Source organism: Lygodium microphyllum, chromosome 15 (genome assembly GCF_053477565.2).
Source record: "Lygodium microphyllum isolate KBCC chromosome 15, Lygodium_microphyllum_v1.1.10, whole genome shotgun sequence".
NCBI lineage: Eukaryota > Viridiplantae > Streptophyta > Polypodiopsida > Schizaeales > Lygodiaceae > Lygodium > Lygodium microphyllum.
The window spans coordinates 46,340,812-46,362,832 of NC_141149.1; the positions used below are offsets into that span (position 1 = coordinate 46,340,812).

General features: G+C 37.8%; 1 long non-coding RNA gene across 1 annotated transcript in view; it reads right to left on the reverse strand.

The window, feature by feature from the left end:
• Window positions 1–15,430: 15,430 nt before the first annotated feature.
• Window positions 15,431–22,021, reverse strand: part of LOC148024484 (uncharacterized) — a 35,873-nt gene continuing 29,282 nt past the window's right edge. The window contains exon 3 of the long non-coding RNA XR_015693245.1: window positions 15,431–15,627. This is a non-coding gene — a long non-coding RNA (uncharacterized LOC148024484). The remainder of the gene's footprint in view (window positions 15,628–22,021) is intronic.

Sequence of the window (22,021 nt, forward strand, 5' to 3'; positions counted from 1 at the left end):
ACAAAGCACATTGAGGTGCATTATCACTATGTGCGGGAGAGGGTTTTACTAGGTCTTATTGATCTAGTTTATGTCAGCACAGAGGATCATATAGCTTACATATGCACGAAGGCATTGGGCGTAAAGAAGTTGCGCAAGTTCAGAGACCTGCTTGGTGTGCAGGAATTGGGATTGAGCTCGAGGGGGAGTGTTGAGATATCGAGCTCCACTCTTGATATACCAGGGTGACCGTTGTGCATTTATGTCACCGACTTGTCAGTTGCAAATGCGGTTGGTACACCGCCCATGAATAATAGCTAGATGACAGCTATCCTTATCTACTCTAGTTCGTGGCTTAGTTAGTATGCCACCTTAGTTAGTTGAGTTCGGTTTGAGATCCATATATAGGGTTCTTCTACTTCTATGTACTAGAGTTCTTTTTGGCTTACACAACTAAGAAGAGGAAAACGGTTTTCAGCCTCCACCCTTGTGTGTATTCCCCCATTGTGCAAGCAAGAAAGCTACAAGTGAGACTCCTTCCTTCTCTCCCACAATATTGACAAAGTCCACATTGGACTTGTGTAGTTACACAAATGTGGATTGAGCTAGTAGTATTTCAGATAGGAGGTCTACTTGTGGTTATACATTTTTCTTTGGCAGTGCTGCTATTACTTGGAGTAGCAAGAAGTAACCAAAAGTTGCCTTGTCTAGTACAAAGGCAGAGTACAGAGGTACTACAATTGTAGCATGTGAGGTAGATTGGTTGGATAAACAAGATACTTGGTGATCTCGGAATGCAAGTGGACAAGAAAGTTATCACCTATTGTGATAACCTTAGTAGCATTCAATTGGCGAGGAACCCAATGTATCAAGCATAGACCAAATATGTAAAGGTCCATTGCCATTTCATTCAGGAGAAAGTTGTGGTAGGTGATATTGACTTGGTTTATATCAACATCAAGGATCAAGCTACTAATATTTTCACCAAGGCCTTGGAGCTAAGAAGCTTCAATGGGACTATGCTTGGAGTTCACAAGCTCATGCAGAGCTCAAGGGGGAGTATTGAGATGTGGAGCTCTACATGAGTTGGCATCCAGTATGTGCCTTGGTGATGTGGTAGGATATTACTCACTGGTATTTTAGGTGACCAACATGAGGATACACTAATGAATCTATAGTTGGACTACACCCACGTAGTCCACCCTTGGTTATGGCACATTCATTGTTCCACCTCTTCTTTCCTTAGCAAGTTCACACTTAGTGATCATGTGCACACATGTTGTGTTACTTTTATTTTAGTCTTTATCTTTTGTGTGGAAGAAGACGAAGAAAGAAAAATAATAGCATTTTAGCTCTATCTCTCTATATGCTCAAGTCTCCATTATTTTGTATGTGTGATCTTTGTTTCTTCACCTCTCTCTTCTCTTATCTATTTGCAATCGTGTCCCAAAGAGTTTATAAAGCCCAAGGAATTGAGAGTTGCTAGAACTTCCTATTGTGCGAAGGGTGCTATTAGCTATTGGTTACCCTCTTTTGATATTCCTATCTCAAATACTTTAAGGATCTTTCCAGCTTCCTTCATTTGTCTTTGTAAATGGAGTTTCTAAATCCCAAGAAATTGAGAGCTACTAGAACTTCCTATTATGCAAAGGGTGCTATTAGTTATTGGTTCTCCTCTTTTAAGATTCCTATCTCAACCAGTTTAAAGATCTTGCCAACTTCCTTTGTTTGTCTTTGTAAATGGAGTTGAAAAAAAACCTACAGTGTTGAGTAATTTCATTGAGTTCTATCATCTAGATGTCATCATTTGTCTGGATGATGGAGAGGCTTTCTATTATTTTCATGAAATATGTTGAAGAGCATTGGGTTTCCAAGGCTGGCCTTATGGTGAAAAGAAGGCACATCTTTTCTAGTTCTCGTATGTGTGCCTTATTCTGATTAGCTGAATCTAGAAGATCAATTGCAAGTCCTCCCAACTCAAGGTAGATGTTGATAGGTATTTTTTCCTCACAATTGCTCTCAGCATTTCATTCACCCAATTTATTTTTTTCTTTTTCGTGTCATATAGCCTAGATCCATGTAAAGAAACACATTGTTGAATAGTGAGAGTAAATAAATTCCAAGGGCCTGACGATGCAGACTTACAAATGTATTTTTCCATTTTAGTTGTAGCACCCTGAGCTACATAAGAGAATATCATTTGCATAAAGTGTCCACAGTTAATAATTAATGCTTTATGGTGCCAAGAGATGCTACAATAGTCCATTTTCTTTAATGCCATTACCAAAGGAAAATGGCTTAAGATAAGGCACTTGTAGTCCACTTCCATTCTTACCACTATAAGGATCCAAATGCCATCTTCAGCATAACCAATGATCAAGCCTCGCCCAATAGCCTAGGCTATTCAAGGAATTGTATGCATATTAATGTTATGTTTACTGAAGGAGATTGTCCGTACCCCTCAAGCTCCATTTGATCTACTGAGGTTGATTTGTGCATTGAGTGTCTCTCCTTCAATTAGTGACATGGCTATGGAGGCATCTCAAGGTTCAAACCATATTGAAGTCACCTCCTCTTTGAGGCATCTTCTAGGGGAAAGAGAAGAAAGGTGTCTTCATTGCTTCTTTTTAAGCGAGCTTTGATTGAATCCCTGTATGTTGATTAGGTTAAGAGTAGCTTCCTCCCATTTCATTGTGACTTCCATGATGCACCCATCTTTGATTCATTTTGACTTCCAGGATGCACCCATCTTTGTTGCTAAAAACACATTTTTGACTATCTACTTTTGTCATTAAGCAACCCAATTCATTGCCTTTACAACTCCATATAGAACATGAGTATCCTCCATGTTGGAATTCTAGGCCACTCCACTTGTTGCTGACTTTGTGTTCTTGAACTAGAATGACATCAAGGTCCCATTTATTAATCCAACCTCACATCACACTTGACCTTTTCATTGATCCCTTTTACATTTAGGCTAGTACATTTCATTTGTCTCACAAAAGATCAATCATTGTTTTGGTTATTTTCTTGCTTGTTGAGATTGTGAGTTCCCATTGCTAGTTCACCTTGCGTGCTTGCTAGGTTTCTCGCTAATTACTCCTTGGAGTTTCCCAACACTAAGTGATTAGTTTGTGCTATGAACCATGCCTCAATGTCTAGCCTAAGTGTTCCTCGATATCCTAGCCCATTGGGCATCTAGATCTTGGCATCTATCCTCAAATATTAATGCCCCAAAGTCTCCAATGGGATTTTGTTGAGTTGTGTGAAGATGTTCATCGTCCAAGGTCAATTTTATTGAGGGATCTTTGTTTTGTTCCAAAAGTTCTTAACTTGACCAAGTTTAGCTCCATCGCTTCCAAGGGAGGATACTTTCTATTTTCTAGCTAAATTTAACTTTGGAGGACTTAACTTCGTACCAACCATCATTCTTATTCCATTGGTTATGACTACTACCATCAGTTCATCTTGTATTTTGCACTATCTTGGCCACCCCCGCTCAAGATTATTTTTTACGATTCTACTCTTCATCTTTTGGTTCTCCTCTTCTTCTTAATTGTTTGGAAACTCTTTATGGTAGTGGCCCATTGGCCACATGCAAAGTAGACTCCCGCAAACTTGCTCTAGCAGAGATGGAGCTTAAGTTGGCCAACACAAGGGATGTTGATTTCAAGAACTTTTGGCTTCCTTTCTTCTATATTCCATAGAATACAAACTCTATTCTGAAAAGGGCTTGCCAATGGTGGGACATTGAGCGTCTTCTTGAGTCATCTCGTAGTGTCTAGTAGGAGGTTCCAAAGGTAGACAAGAAGCTCTAAGATTTCAACCCAAACTAAACATTGTTTTTTAAGGTGTCTGTCAACTTCTAGGAGTTTCAAAGGCATCATAAAGACAAGGTCCCACCCCCCAAAAATAGATACCTTAAGAGATGACCTTCTACATTGCTTCTTCCTTGTTAAACGCCACTTCAAAAAATCCACGGCCCCCATAATATATTTTTTCCACATACCCTCAACCTCCCAAGATGATGTTAAACCAACTTGCAACATCCATTGCTTAAGCTTTTGGGGGTTGGCCCACAAATAAAACCAATAGTGCTTTTTGTTGAAGCATAGTACATTATTGTACACATTGTTGGAATCTCGGTTGATTTTACTTCAAGCCCTTATTCCACGTTCCTTCTAAACGACTCTGCCAATATATCAAAAACAATCTAGGTGTTTCCTATTATCTTCTTTGATGTCGATAGAGTGTGGCTCTGTGTCTTTTTTGTTGCTCCATGAATCATCCAAGGTCTCACTATTTTTTTCTTCCTCATTCTTATATCTCTTCCTCTTATGTGATACAATACTCCAATTTTAGCTCCTCGGTTGTCCCCCTAGTTTTCCTCTTCCATAGCAGTGTCTTCTTCCTTCTTTGTCTCAAGATTTTTTTGAAGTAGACATGCAATCAATTGCATGTGCTACCATGTCTTGATGACATGCCTATTTCCATCAATCCTACTTAATGTAGTTAATGTAGATTAATTAACAATAGTGATATTTTCCCCATTGCAACATTACTCTCTCTTCTCCCCCAACGTCCTAACTCCTTCTTAAGCCAGTGTGTTTAAACACTCTTACTAGGACCTTGTACCTCAAATCTAATGTTAGTGAGATTAAAATCTGATGTATTGATATTGTATAGAACTTTTTAAAAAGAGAAAAAATTGTATGCATATTCATTTTCATTGTGCCTAGGGCTTTTCAAGTTAAATATATCCCGTTTCTTTGGTCATATAACTACATCTCTACCTCCCTAGACCCTTTCTTTGATCTCACACATATTCAAGACATATCAAGGGTTGGACATACCTAGGAAGCCTTGTGTGCCTAGCGTTAGACTTGACTCCTTGAGTCACTTATATGCAAATAGCAAGGTGGGAAATGTGGAAAATCAGAGTGGAAGCAAAGATTGAACTGTGCACAAGAGGGAGAGAAGAGCTCACAAGTACAAGAACAAGTCTTGCTTATTCAGTTGCTCATGAAAGTACAACTTGGGTCACTCTCACTCATAGTTGATGTAGACCCATGGGCTATTTATATAGCCTCAACTAGCTAGGGTTAGGGTTTCCCCTTCCCCTCAGGACCATTCACACTCAGCTACCCTTATCCCCTCTAGTATAAGGAGAGTTCACATTCTTACATTCTCAACACCCCCCCTCAATGCCAGGTGGCATTGGATAAAGCATGATAGGATGCCCCCCTTAATCCATAATGAGATACCTTTATAAATAAAGCTAGAAAAGATGGTTATAGGTAGAGAGTTTACAAGACTCAAAAGAGTCGATCTTCAGTGGATTGGGAGGCAAAGTTAGCCTCCAATTCCTTAGGTGGTTTTGGAACACTAGGACACTTGCTAGTGATATGCCTAGTCTTTTTGCATTCATTGCACTTCATTTATTTGGGATACTTCTTCCAGAAATTACTTACAATATGCCCTTATTTATGACAAAAGGAGCACTTTGTAGAAACTGTATGGACTAACACTTGCTCACGGGAAGTAAATGCTGAAGTTCCTTCGTTATGGTTCCTCTTCTCTTCATCCAGGCATGACCGAATGGTACTTGCCAAAGTTGGGTTTGGGATATTAGTCAAGGTAGTAACAAGGGTTGGAAAGACCTTCTTTACAAACTTCAGAAGGATGGTAATGGCAACTTCATCATGAATTGGTGCTTGAAAGGAGGCCAGCTATGCCATGAGCCTCTTCATATGTGAAATAAACTTACTTAGATCTTCTCCTTATTTATACTCCAAGTTAAAAAATTCAATCTTTAGAAAAATCTTGGAGTTCTTCCATGTATCACCTTAGAGCCTTTCAAGCTCATCCCACTTCTCCTTGGCAGTGGAGAGTTGGTCAATATGATGAATTAAGGATTCATCAAAATGAAGCATGATGATGGCCTGAGCTCTTTCATTGTCTTCTACATCAAGGGGATTTGATGGTTCAATAACTTTGGTCCCTTTTGTGAAGGGCCAACAGCCCCATTCCATCATTTTATATTTTACCAGGACTTGCCAGGGATGGAAATCTTTTCCATTAAACTTCGGGATTTGAGGCCTTACATCTGCATAAGCCATGCCCATTATAGGAAGGTCTTACCTATTGCCTTAGGCAATGGCAGTGTCTACCGAGTACAAGACCAAATAACAAAATTTATAGCCCTACAAATGATAAGCAACTTTAAAGTTTTAGGGATGAAAAAGATTGGAAATCATACATATGTAATATCTCAAGGTAAGATTTTGGCAATCCCCCTTGATTTAAGTTTTATTGTTTTCCTAGGTTTCAATGAGGTGAACTTTGATTGGACTTCTAGCTTCTCCCCACCTTGTCGTTTAGTGTATGAACATTTGGTTGAGCAAGATCGATTAATGACTTTGACACTTGGTGAAGAGTCCGAGGAGATCTCGATCACATCAATATTCATGTTTCAACATAAGGCAGTAGTACTAATGTCACTAAATGCCTTTTCAATGCTTAGAAGCACTCATCTCAAGATTGAGATGTGTAGGTATTTACTTTGTCAAGCTTGGTGAGATACTTGACTCATTACCGGTGTTGAGAGCATGCTTCTCGGTGAGCTTTTGATGTCCTCCGATTGTTGAAGCTATTCAAAAATCAGGAATACACTTAATAGCATGTGCTTCAGTGATTAAAATCATTGTTAATGATTCCCAAATTGAAAAAAGTGGAAAATAGGAAGCTTGAAGCTTCTTGGCTATCGCTACCAAAACCCACAGTTTGGGTTTTGGTCACAGTAGCCCAGTAGAGTAGAAATTAGTACAAGCCCTCTTCGGTGAAGATAGTCCACTATAGGGGCTACAATGGCCCTATGATAGCCGAGAAGATTGCGCTACTGCCTACAAATCGTGCCATGCTCTGGAACTTCACGCTACCAAAACTGCACCGATTTCTAGGAACTGAGCAATGATGCCCTCCATGTTGCCTAATCCCCACCTTTAATGTGCCATGCTGAAGCACCTTGAGCTAGGGAGAAGATCTCCAGATGAAATCAGGAGCTGAAATGCTCTCCTTTTCTCTCCCTAGGTTCTCCAACAAGAGGTGGGTCAAGCTGGCTATGGTGGAAAGGAAGGTAAATGAGAGGGCAAAAGTTCTTCTTGTACACTTAGGTGTGTAAAGAGGCTGAGAGAAGCTGAAGGATCAGAGATGGCTCTGATACCATGTGGAAAATCAGAATGGAAGCAAAGATTGAAGTGTGCACAAGAGGCAGAGAAGAGCTCACAAGTACAAGAACAAGTCTTGCCTATTCAGTTGCTCGTGAAAGTACAATTTGGGTCACTCTCACTCACAATTGATGTAGACCCATGGGCTATTTATATAGCCTCAACTAGCTAGGGTTAGGGTTTCCCCTTCCCCTCAAGACCATTCACACTCAGCTACCGTTATCCCCTCCAATATAAGGAGAGTTCACATGCTTAGATTCTCAATAGGAAAGACACTTCATGATAAGAATATCTACACCTACTATCTCAACTTTTGGTCCACATTGGAGACATGTACTAATTACCATGAAAATAGAAGGCAAGTGCTTGTCCTTCCAAATTCTCATTTCCTTACAACCTTCTTCAAAATCACATTTTCCTCATCATCATCAAAAATATTTCCTAAAGAGATACAGATTGGGAATGGGAGATAGAGCCATTCATGTAAGAGGTGAATGTGCCAAGAGAGAGTGAAATCTTGAAAGAATAGGAGTATTTGATCCATGTCCCATCAATTGAGCTCATAAAGCACAACAAAGACATTGTGAAGTGTTTCTGAGCCTATTATATTGACTGATATATTAAGAGGATTAATAGTTTCTTGTCTATGAGCCTGTTATATTGACCCATATATTAAGAGGATAAATTACTTTTCAGAGCATCTTCCAAGGCTCATTGATCCAAAAAAGAAGGCGGTCCATCAAAAGAGTTATTTCAAGAGTTTTAGGTTTAACATGGGTTTGATCTTTGCAAGCTTTTACTTTATGTTAAAAATCTCTCATTCATCATTAACTAAAGTTGACATTGGCATTATTAATATCATCCCTTAATCTTCCCACATGCAAACATCTAAGGAGATTGGAGGCCTCTTGCAATGCTTTATGTTTCTTATAAGGTGCTGACCAATGCACTAGCATTAAGGATTACAATAGAGTTAGATGGTACTTTATTTTGGATATTCTTTAAAGGATGGTATATCTAGGATAGTCTTCCATAAGATCTGCTACAACAAGCTTATGTTTGAATAGGTATTATTGAGAGAATTTTTAGTTAAGAGGTATATAAGGCACGGTTTCGCATTAGCCCCTCTTTTGTTTGATATGATTTTTCATCCTTGACTAAGAGATGTGGATTACATGGCATTTGTTTCTAGTCTTCCTTTAGCCAATGAATCAATAATCAATAGAAATATGTTTGTAGGTGAAAATTCTAATGTTCAAGAAGAAATATAGACAATATGATATCTTTGAGTTGTATGATGTTTTAGCTAGTTCTTTTGTTTCTAAGGTTGATATTGAGAAGGTAAAACTAATTAGACTACAGCATGATACTCCAAGTGCCTGAATTTTTTGGGCTACATTGTATTCTCATTTCATTAGCAAAAGTTATTGGAATTTACTTGACAAGTTGTTCATAGTTTTCATTTGATCTAAAGGTGTTCACTTTAGATGTTGGCATCCCATAGGATGGAGCCACATTACCACTATTATTAAACCTAGTTGTGAATTTCGAGTGACGCTCTAGTTGTTGTAGTTGGACTTGTCTCAACATCAATGGGCTTTACTATTCAAATAGTGATTGAAATGACTCTAATTAGAGGAAATAATGCAAAGGATGCCTTTTTCAATTGGCTACTTCTTAGGCCATGGTCTCCCTAGGATAAGACATTCGAAGTGGCTCATGGTCCCTATGACCCTAAAGTACTATAAGTAGGAAGGAAATAGAATAAAAAGATACATTTCTTAGATATGATTGTAACAAACTAACATTTAATGACTAAGAAACAAGAAATGGAACAAAAATTGATAAACTTCCATTGATAAATCTCCATGAATACATGGCTACTACAAGATACAATGAAGAAGACAACTAATGCTCATGCTATAGCTAATACTAAAATAGCTCTTGATGGTTTTTCAAATGAGCAAATAGTATCTACAATGCAACCAAGGCTCCCTTTTATACTCCTCAAGTAATGTTCTAAATCTCTCTCTCCCTATGCACAATTGTCTACCTTCTAATTTAATAATGGCCCTAAAAATAGTCATTGGCAAGCAATCTCCTTTCTTCACATCTTTCCTCATGTGGATATTGATAATTAGAATCAACTCTTCTAGGAGTACTTGACTATTGTCCGTGTTGTCCATAAAATGACCTGTAAAAGGGATCACACCCATGAAAGTTTTCATCTTGCCTTTGACTTCCATGAATCCTTTCAAACAGATCATTAGATCTTGAATTGATAAGACCCTTTTTCTTATACTTTGACTGATATGGCTTACTGAATTCCTTGACTTTGGAAGGCTCCCCAACCTCAAACACAACTCCCATTTTCTGAGCATTAGTCCTAGGGGTTGGAACTTCTTGAATAGGAGAATCTCACATAATGTGGTTTGCTATAGGAACCAACCTTTCACTCAGCAAAGTCATCACCTTATGAAAATTGGAATTATGTCCCGTGTTCTTCAAGAAATTTGTCCCACTTGGAATCAAGGTTGATGGTGAGGTAAATAATGCTATCCTTATGACCCTTCGTATTAGTAGCTATTTGTTGATAACTATTTGAATTGAATGAAGCATAGTCAACATGTGTCCCATCAACATGTTTCACATCTTGTGCCATTTTAACATCTACCTCATGTAATCTTTGACCATTTGTAGCACTTGATTCACCTTCTACAAGTCTTAATTTAGTGCATCATGCATAAGGTTATGGTTTTGATTATAAGTCCTCGTTTCTTCTTATATTGTCTCCAAAATAGGGTCTTTCTTCTTGTTTTTGGCCATGGTAATTGTGTTGCTTTAGTGACCAAGAGACACAAAATATGCAAAAAAAAAAAGATTGTAATGTCCAAATGAAGTGATTTTTGTCTTGAAACCTTGGCAACAAAGTTCCCTATCTAGTATGATCATTATTTTTTGTTAGAATGACTTTTACTAATCTTAGAACCAAATTTAGTTGCCTGTCTAGAACTATTCATGCACCTATCTAAATCATGTTCACACTTGTAAGTCCACCTGTAAGTGGACTTTCTTGTGCCACAAACCCAATATAGCATTGAATAGCACTTACAGGGTACTTGTATGACCTATAGTACCAAGAGTGGTAGAAATACATGTAAGTACTTGTACAAGTCTTAAATATCTATCTAAAATTCCTTCTTTATCCTTGTTTGATTGGAATCCACTTGTAAAGGATAAAGATAACTTGTAAACGCATGTACCAATGTTTCATACCCTTTCAAACTACATTAAATGCCTTTTTTTTGCTATATTAAGCTGAGATAACCCTATAAAACCTATAATGCTGCTAAGGTTAAATGAAATCTCTCTAAGGATGCAAAAATGAGACCCAAATCCACTACATTGATACCATCTTAGGACGAGCACTTATACAGGCTTCAAGACCTGGGGGTGTACAAATTTCCTTCCCAAGCCGAGTTTTGCACCTTTGGGATTTTCGATGTAAGGGAGGGTCGCCTCTCTTTTGTCTCACATCTCACCCAATATCCACTTTTCCTCATGGGTATCTTGACATAGAAATTGCAAGCTAGACTAATCAAAGAGTAGTGATATGCAAGGGTAGAAATTAAACTTGTTCCTTTCAATGAGATACAAGTGGGAATAGGAAATGGACTGAAGTAGAATGAAAGGGATAGGGATTTTACCCTTTTTCATTGACTCACTGCATTATAAATATTTTTCCCACTTACTAACAATATGCTCTTCTCATTTAATACATCAATGATCAGCCATTTAAGGAGATTCTGCCTCTAGAGCATAAAATGGCAGCTTTCAATCAATGTAATAAATCAAATGGATTCAGGCATTGCATGGGTAGGGTAAGGGAAATGAAAGTATTACCTCAATCAACCCTAGGTGGATCATATATGCTGCCCAACATGAAATTTAATCAAGGATTACTCCTGATCACTCTTTCAGCAACAATTGGAGAGGCCAAGCAAGAGGATTGAAGAGAGATTAAAGAGTGTAGGTCTTAATTGTATCTTTATAGTTGATGACTATGGTTGTTGAAGCTTAAATTATCAATCCATCCTTGATTAATCACTTATATGTAAATGCCCCATGCTGTAGATGATCATGACTAATCAATTTCACTAATAAAGAGTAGAATCCTTAAGTAAAGCCTTCAATGCTTGCTAGTGTAGCATCCAAATCCTTGATACAAGCTTTATTGATGAAGAAGTATCAAAAGTTTGATGAAATTCTTGAATAATGCATGTTGTCCATCCTCATAGTGGAATAGAACAAAAGCCCCGTGAATAGAACCACAATGGACCAAGATTTTAGATACATTTCATGGTACCCTACTATAATGGAGTCCGAGAGAGAAAAATATCATCCAATCTTGGTGCTATGATGGAATCTTTGCTTAATCTTGAAGCATAATGAAAATGATGATCCCTAAAGTGACTGAACTCCAAAAGCCCCTTGAAATAACCAAGATTAAGCCAAAATTTCAACCAAAACTCATGCTACCCTATTTATTACAACCATGGGGAAAGAAGAATCAAGCTTCAATGGTGTAGAAGTAGAGTAGGGCTCTGATGAAGGCTCAGAGATGCCTTAATGCCAAAGAAAGCAAGCTTGAAATGCTTGAAATGGCTTTAGTCCATGAATGTCTATTTGTTGTCCAAGAGATTCCACATATGGAGGAGGAGAAGCTTTGTTACTAACATATAATGCTTAAAATGAATCAAGATACTTGTTGTAACTTCATTCTTGAGTGATAGAAGACGACCCTTAAGCATCATATGCTAAAGAGGAGCTACCTTTTGTACCAGATCATGGCCTTTTGTTGTTGAAAATTGAGCTGATTTCCTACATCAACTCCACGTGGCATGGTTGTCCAAGTCTAGCAAGAATGGTGCTCTTCACGGTCTTGGGGAAGAGGAGAATCAAGCTTTGAGGTCTCTAGAGAGAGATCAGGTGAAGGAATAAATATCAAGACCAAGGAGAATCCATGGAAGCTTCAGCCTAAGAAGAAGGTAAAGTGAAACCCTAACTCTCAAAAGAACAGGTACTTTAGCTATCTCCAACTCTAGTCCCTTTCACTTTTGACAAGAAGACATCCAAAAATGGCTTCAATTTGATGACGACTTGCTAGAATATAAGAAGATTGCCATTTCTTCAAGAATCTTGTCAGTGACTACCAAAATGATCACACTTTGCTTAGTAGACCCTAGCTAGTTATGGTTATAGGAATTAACCAAGCATGTGACTAAAATCTAACTATAGTCCTATGTCCTAGTCTTTGCAACTAAATCCATGGTTGACAACAATAACCACAAACATGATCTAACCTAATGCTCTGAAACCAATGAATAGAAGGACTACTCTATTTGAAATTAATCTAATAATTAATGCTAGAAAGCATGAAAACTGAACAAAAACTGCTAAATATGGCCATATCATGGAGTAATTCTTCCATTAATCCATGACACAATGGAACCATGGTTGTTGCGGCAAATACAAGATGACAACTAATGTTAAAACCAGAGTTAAGCAGAAAGTACTTTGGAATTTGTCAAATGAACCCAAAAAGTTCTTACATTGGCACCTTGTTCTCCTTTTATACTAACCCCTAAGGCCTCCAAATTAAGGTTTCTCTTCCAGCTTTAATACAAAAATTTATGGGCAAATTTCCTACATTATGCATCTTCAATGTTTGAAAAAGAAATGCTAAGTTGGAAACCAAAGAGAAAGAAACATCCTACTAGAAAGATATTTGGGATGAAAGCAAAACTTATAAGAGAAAAAATGGGTTGATTGTAGCAAACCATGTCAAGAATGAAAATGCTTTGTCTCTCTTCAGTCATAATTCTACTACTGCATGGGGATGTCTCTTGGCACAAGGCCAAGATTTTCAATACCTCAATTTGTTTTTCCAAAGCTAAAGAGAAGTGGGATCAAGTTGATAGATATCCAAATGAAAGAGCCATTAAGAAGGATACTGATATAGGTTGTAGACCTACTCCTTTTAGTAGATATGACTTGTTTCTTTGGAGGTTGACAATGGGGAAACCACCAACTAGAGATAGGACTTCTAGATGGCTTATTATGCCCCCAACTTGTCCCTTTTTCCAAGTTTATGAAGAACTTCCTTATCACATTTTTTTGTCTTGCGCGTGGACCAATGCATTGCGGAAACTTCCTAGAAGAAGATTCAAAAGTGGGTCATCAAAAGCTCAATTTTATGATAGGTTTGCATGCATGATCTTATGTATTCAAAGGGAGAATGAATTTTTGGTTTCACTAAGTTTGCATTCTTTTTAGGCATGTCACACTATTCAAATTTGGGAATCATGAAACAATGTTGTTTTCAAAGGAGTTGAAAGGACCATGACCAAGCTTGTTGATCATTTTTAGGTGCCCTTGAGATATCTATGAAGCAAAAGTATTGATATTATTAAGATTAATGCAAGTAAGCTATGCAACTCTTTATGAGTTAGATATCTTCCAATGGGTTTCGAATATTTTCACTTAATGAAAGACCATATTACAAAAATATTTATACCAAGTGTGGTGAATGAATGCATTTACTACATTAATCAACTATTCAACAAATTCAAACAACTAGTATCATTTTCTAAAGAACTCTTTATTTCACTAAGAACAATAATAGGTGCATCCAAATTATGTGGGTGACACGTACATGTTTGTGCACACACACATGTGTGGATTCCCACATGCACACATGCACATAGTACCTATGCCCCCCACACAAACACACACTCCTAACCCATAAGGACAAACTAGCATGGACTCATGTGCACACTCACTCACTGACTCACTGACTCACTCACACACACACACTCTCTCTCTCTCTCTCTCTCTCTCTCTCTCTCTCTCTCTCTCTCTCTCTCTCTCTCTCTCTCTCTCTCTCTCTCTCTCTCTCTCTCTCTCTCTCTCTCTCTCTCTCTCTCTCTCTCTCTCTCTCTCTCTCTCTCTCTCTCTCTCTCTCATTTGTCTTTTTCTCTATTATATATTCATTGTGATCATCTTGATGGTAATAATTATACATTTGATTTCAGTTGCATATCTCGCTCTCTAATTCTTGTCAGCTCTCAATCTAGTATTCTAGTTTATATAGATATAAGAAGGTGGTGGCCATTACATAGCATGTGACATAAAAGTAGGATGACAAGATGTCAACAAATGTTTAACTTGTTCTAGCTACTATGATACCTCTGAAATTCATACAAAGTCAAAAATAAAAGCTTTTTACTCTTTGGGTTGAAGTTTACTCATGTGAGATGTCTAATGTTAAATTGATTATGAATTATGATTCTAATCCCTTGAAAGGTTCTTGATATAATAGTCTATAATTTAAGTTCTTTGAATTGTCCAGAGCTTGAGTACTAAGTAGATTCTATTTTCTATGCCCGTAAAGTGATCCATGTGGGGAGGGCATGATTGTTTCCACTTATGCCATATTTGTTTCACCATCATTGAATTGACAAACATTATTGGGATAAGCATTGATAATAGTAAGTAACATACTTAAGTTTCAAATAGAGTAGGAAAAATCTACAATATGGCATTCCCTAATCTATGCTAAATCCTTGTAATTCAACCATGTTCATTGTTTTCTTCGTCCATTCTCCTTTATCTAACGTGCATTGAAGTTTTATGTGAACAAATTTTAGTAACAATAATTTATAACAATGACAACAATAATAATAGATGATGTGAAAGCATTTTGAAAGTTAACTAGACCAAACTAAGAGAAGGATTTCAAAATACAAGACTATCAATAGTTATCGTCCTTTGTGTACATAAGGAATTAATTGCATAACCATGCAAGCAGAGTATAACATGTGCTAAAAGGTTTAAGCTGGTTAGTACTTAAGCATTTGCGAAAAGGTTTAAATTGGTTAATCCTTAAGCTTGATCACTCAATTTCAAAAGATATTCTTCATTATGTCTATAATTATTTTTCCAAATTTACATTTAAAATATACATAATCCCATTAACTTTGTGTGAATTCGTTGTCATTGGCCATGTACAATAAATAAAGTTTTTAATGTTGAAACAATATTGGTTCAAGAATGGTGAATGTTTCTGCCAAAGAGTTTTAGCGATTGATGTGGACCCAGATAAGACTATAGAACCATTTGAATAGGTCATCATATTGGATATAATGGAGGTACAAACATGGCCAGGTAGGCCACGCTATGATATACACCTTCTAGTAGTGGTACACTTGATCAATATGGGAGTTGAATTTAATAGGAGAGAATCTTTGAGGCTTTTGGACCCAACAAATTCTTTTAGTCTTTTCAACAAACATCTTTTCGATAAGGAGTTGCATACTTGTATCGTAATCAACTTTCAATGGGAACACATTGTTGCATGTCCCTATAAAAAGAAATAGTTTAAACACATGTGGGTATAGGATTTGTAAAAAATGATATTATATTTCAACTTGTTTATTTTGTTAGCTTTTAACACATCCATGCACACTTACCCAAAGACAAGCAACTTTTACTTCTAATTGTTCATATTAGATCCATATATGATAATGCAACATGTCCAAGGCACTTTTCATGCAATGCATTTCCTCAATGGAGTATATTAGATGTCATCATAGTGCAAGTTTTTCCAATCTCAAAAAGAAAGACTAACTAAGTGTTGGTGGACCACTATAAATGCAACCATTTCATATCTTAGGTTTTACCACCACAATAAAGTCTTCTTCAATATAAGAATGAAGGTTCAAGTAAGTGGTGAATTCAAATCAACAATTCATTAGCAAGGTTGTTAAATGATCATCTAACTTGGCCAATGGCTACCCATTCATTGATTATATGGGTAAAGGAGAGCAAGGGTTCTACTTCATTTTTTATATGACCCATATGATTTTAGCTTGCCAAACTACTTCAATGTGAAGGATTGACAAGAGCAAGGGTGTATATGATTTCACATTGCCAAGCTACTTCAATAAGATAATATTGAAAGAATGCTAATTCTTAGCAGAGTTGAATTCGATGCATATGGTTGATCTAAAAGCCTTACCCATTGGGGTTATGATTAAGAAATATGATAGCAAACGCAAGTGTTAAAAATGATAGCCTATGGATAGTAATGAACAAATGTAAATGTCGAAAGGTGAATCTCTGTTATCTTTACAAGCTAAGTCCTGGCTAATAGGAGGGGCCAAAGGGGGGATAATTCTATTGATTAAGCATGCCTCTTTTAGGCTATAGAGGGGCCATTTTGCATGGAGCAACACTCTAACAAATGGTGGCTCTACATATTAGAATGAAACTATTCACTAGTCAATGCCATAAGTTCAATTGCTAGATTGAGCATTTGTTCTCTTCGTTCACCTTGAAGATGAAAAAGGTTGAAATGGGCCCAAATCATGGAATAGTCTGATAATACTATCAAATTAAAGACATATGCAACTTGGGAAACCACAAAACAATCAAATAATATAACCATACAAAAACACTTGTAACTTATGAAATTTTGATTGATCATTTAAACAATCACCAACATTTGATTTCTTTGTCTAGATGCAAAATCTTTTCAAGGTCATGCCTTGATGAATTATTCCCACACCCCTCTCGAGTAAGAAGACAATACTATTATATAATGGGTAGATTTGGGAGGTGTTTGCAAGTTGTCACCTTCCTTATCCCTACAATCCTATGTTTATTGTTTCTTTGGCAAATCTATGTGCCTATTTCTAAGAGTTCCATGCTCTAAGCAAACTTCTCCAACCTATAGTTGTAGATAAGTCCACAGAGTTTTTTCGACTCCCCACACGACTTCGTGTCGTATAATGAAGAATTCACTTTGAGAGAAGGAAAAACTATCTTTAGAAGTGTTAAATGCCATGCCATAAGATATTTTATAAGTAGAGCCTAACTACTACGTAGTGCCTAGTATGCTCTCTTCCTTTTCAAATTGATAGTGAAAGAGTACTTGTTAAATTATGGATAAATGGTGGCTAGCATTACATTGGTGTATGATCGATGAGAATCATGCTATAGTCATCAATGGTGTCTCCAGGAATCATGCTATAGTCATCAATGGTGTCTCGAGGTTAAAAGACTTGATTGTCAAGGGGGCAAAGTCTTACTCACAAGCAAGGGCATGGGGGGCATGGGAGGTATCAATCCTCTCAAGTCAATATCATGGGATAAAGTTGTATGTGGCACAAAGTTGGAGAGAGCTAGGGACAAATGTTGTTGTGTAGGTGTTTATAAGATGGGACATGGGGAGCTTTTTTCCCAAAGAAACGACAAGGAGGGATGGATCATAACTTATAAGGCGGGATGGAATGAATGGGGTGTGGATAGGAACGAGGCAGGTTGGAACTTGGCATGTCATGCATGGGAGGGGTTGTTATTTCAATTGTGCCTTTTTGGGATTTTGGCGTGTGGGCGGCCGAAGAGTCTTTGCGGGATTTAAATGGGAACAGTCACCGACCGAGCTGTCATGTGATTGATGTCGTCATGCCGTTACATCCATTTTCCTCCCCCCAACCCCAATCAATCCAAGCAAGCAAACACGTGCTCTTACGCCCTACACCACCCCTTTAAAGAACGACCTTAAGCTTAGCAACCTTGTGTGTGTGTGTGCACGCGCGTATAACATATCTAAATTGATTTTAATAATATTATATGTGTATCATATAATGTACACATAATTTTATATATATAGGAACATTATATGTGTATATAGTATATATAAATATTTGTATAATATAGTACACCTATGTGTCTCTATATGCCCACCCACATGATACCTTTACCTTGAACTTGGAAAAGGCATATCATTGTGGGACTTCCACATCCTCCTTGGGATGAGAACAACCACACCTGCACCTTGCGAATAATAATTTTTTTCTAAATTGCCACCTAATAATATATAAACTTTATAAGAAGAATAAGACTTGTACGGTTGTATCCAAGGGACACACACCCACATTCTATCGATGATTTATTTTGTTAAGCTGGTGCTCTATTGGCATCCCATCTTCTCACTTGTCTTATATAGCCCACTACAGTGGCATGTCATCTTCTCATTTGTATTTTATGGCCCACTATAAAGTTGCATCTCTCATCCACTCACATATTTTGTGTAGCCCATAATTCTTGTGCATTGCTCCTGTTTTCTCTTTATTCCCTCCGCTCACATTGTGTTAATTCCCTTAGAGAATAAGAGATGAAATGTCTACCTCTCATCTTTATTTTATATAGCCCCTAATTCTCCTGCATTGCTCTTATTTTCTCTTTATTCCCTAGACCACATTTTGTTGATCCCTTTATATAGCCGCTAATTCTTGTGCATTTCCGTTATTTTCTCTTTATTCCTTGGACTTCGTTTTGTTGATCCCCTTGCTAAATAAGGGATGGATGTTACATTATAGTATTGTCAAGAGTAGAAGTATTTAAATAAAAGATTATGTGATTTAATAAGATGTCGGCTACTTATAAGCCCATTGCAAGTACTAAAACAAAAAGACAATATTGAAATGAGCAATTTTATGCTTCAACAAGTTGTTGGTTACTGTATCTCCCTCTTTCAAAGCAATAATAATATGATTATGCACTTAACAAGATACCTTGGTATTGTACATGCTTTGTGAAAGTGTTATAAGAAAGAGATTATGCATTTTAACAATACTTTTAGTTACCTTATATGTCTCCTTCATCAAGGTCATGCACATCCTTGCAAGTTGAGTGCTAAATACTAACATATCAAACATGCTCACAATGCTACACAATGTAATCTAATCCCAACATGATTGCATTGATACTTGTGACTAAGAAGGATAATGTAGAGCAACAAGAGAACCCATCTAGGTCCCAACGCTCAAGATTCATAGATTCAAGTAGCCATGAAGCCCTCTCTAACTTGGCAAAAATACCACTTGTTGATTGCATAATCCTCTCACACAATGAGTTAAGCACATAAGAACTACATAACAAACCGTGAAGAAGTATGATATGACTCCCATTCATAATCTAGGTCCCATCCGCATGCACACACACGTCTACTAGGGACCACACACGATCATGCACTTAAATTAATAACTTTTACACATAGAAATTAGCACTCATACACTCGCGGCACTTGTGTACACACATAATCAATCACTAGTCGCTCACTTTTGCACCCATATGCAGATGCTTAGTGGTGTATGTATGTTGGACATGAAAAGTGTGTATAGGTGGTCAAACTCACCACTTTAGGATACACATATCCTATTAGCACTAGTGCATGGCACACTAGGCACAAACCTAAGGTACACCCTACTTAGAAGGGAGACATGTTAAGTCACTAACACATCATCACTCCAACCCTAGATGCCTAAGCATGGCCTTTAGGCCATGTTAGGCACAAGTTTGTGGGGCGTGTATAAGGGTAATCGCACACAAAATGCCTCATTCTGGCCCCACTTACACACTTAGGCATTCCTTACCTTCACATCATGCTCACATTTAGACCACATCAAGCATGCACTCCGAAAGGATTAGTATGCACGTTAGGGTACGATGTATCACAACACTTCCTAGGATCACTAGCATGCCATCACTGAGCTAGGAACTAGCCTCAAACTAGCGAATTCCTGTGCATCATAGATATTGCACACTTAGCCTTGTAGACTCACACATAGTTAGGGACACCATTAGGTCATGAAGGCACACTCCCTTAAACCACTAGGTATTCATCTATGCATGGCCTTCCCTATAGTAGGACATGAAAAATGACTCCCTATGGCACATACCCATAGCAACCTAGCCCTCGTATGCACTATCCATTACATCTCTTGGCCACTCACTGAACACACCCGCAAGCACTTGTGCACTTAATAGATCACACTTAGACATTTAATCACACATTGATAGTTACTTGCATTGAGCTAGTTAGGTACTCAAGCACCTTAGTAGGGTAGGAAGTAAACATCCACATAGATCATTGTGCATGCCTCTAGCACACCATTATCTAAGCTCACATCAACTTAGGGAACCCCACTCTTAGCCTCCCACCCTAGGTATGGTTAGTTCACACTTTGAGTATTCCTAGATTTTTGTCATTGGCATGCTTAGCGTCTTGCCAACAACTCTAGGATAGAGTACAGTCACCTTAGGGCATGCATCTACCTCCTTAGAGTACCATTGCCTTAGGACATGCCCCATCTCTTAGAATCACTTTCTCATTAGAAGCACTTTGATTAGGGTCATCTATTATTTAGGTCGCACCCTCTAGATCCAACATCAGTGGTGCACTCCCCCATCATAGTTAGGCACAACACCTTAGCCCTTAGACCTCTAGGTTATCACCTCACTACATACCTTAGGAATTCTCAAGGATTTCCTAGTGCTTGCACCTGAAGCCTCTTACACCACACATGTAGGGTAGGCGCAACTACTAAACCTCACCATTAGAGCCATCAAGACCTTAGGTTCTATTCAGTAGACTCTCACAACATACCTAGGTGGAATTCACATAGGCCTAGACCACCAGGGCTACCACCCACCCAGGCACTTGGCACAATTGATTGAAGATAAGCTGCCTAGGAGTAGCATTCAGAAATATCTTAATCACCCAAGACTTTAGGAACTAACCCATTGCATTGAAAGGGAAATTAGGCAAAGTGCTAAATTGAAACAATTACCATGATGTTGTGCATCAAAACCAAGGGACTGTGTAGGGAGGCAACATGTGAGCCAACGCTGGTGAGCCTAACCTTGAACTGGAATTTCTCAATTCCAAGCCTAGACATAATCAATCATATCATCATTACACAAGTATATGGAGACCTCCGTTGTTTTCGTTTTTAGACGTGGTCAAAAGAAGGGCTTCTTCAAGTTCAAGTCATGGAAGGAAAAGAAAGAGCACTATGTAAAGGATTGTGAAGAAAAATGAGATGAATGATGTTCCACCAAATAGACACATAGGAGAGTACTCCCATTCCTATAGAGAATGAAACAATTGATGACCATGATGTTGATACTTCAAATGTTGCAAGAGATAAAGAGAAAGAGGACTTGGATTATGAGTACATTATTCCATAAGTAGTAGCAAAACCATATGATTCAAAAATTCTTGAAGCTATGATAGTTAATTAGCGAAAGATTCCAACAAGTGTTCCTTTGTTGTCATGACACTACACATCCACTCTCCAAAAACCTTGAGGATGGATGTGGGTCAAACGTCTAGAGTAGTCAAATTCAGTGTCACTAGTAGATTCTGTGGATTGTCAAATGTGGTAGCTTGTACCTATTTTCTATTTTATTTCCCATACATTAGGTGAACAATGATAGATGGAGATCTCTTAATGCTAAGGCAAGGACTCTGAAAGGTATATGAAAGGTGTAATAATCTCATTGATAATGTAGGTGGTACTACATGACTAAATAGGATATTAAATATGCTAAGAAGATAGAGAGCTTGAGGTGAAAAGGAGACGATGGCAGCCTCTCAGTTAGAAAGAACATGTCAACTAGCCATCTATCAAAGAGAGATCAAGGAGCTAAAAGTGAAGCTCAATGTCAAAGGAGGAGAAGACGAGAGATGGCAAGCAAAACTCACGGCAGAAACACATAGTCTTATGAGCCTACAACACAATTTTGATGAGCTGGGGGCACTATACAAGGATTTGCAAAAAGAAAAAAGAAAAAATTCGAGATGCCGCAAAGCAGCTAGTAGCATTAGAACAAGAGAGAAGCTGACAACACCAAAAGCATATAGCATATCTGGAACAAAGGCTAGCCTCAGAGCTTGAAGAACAATA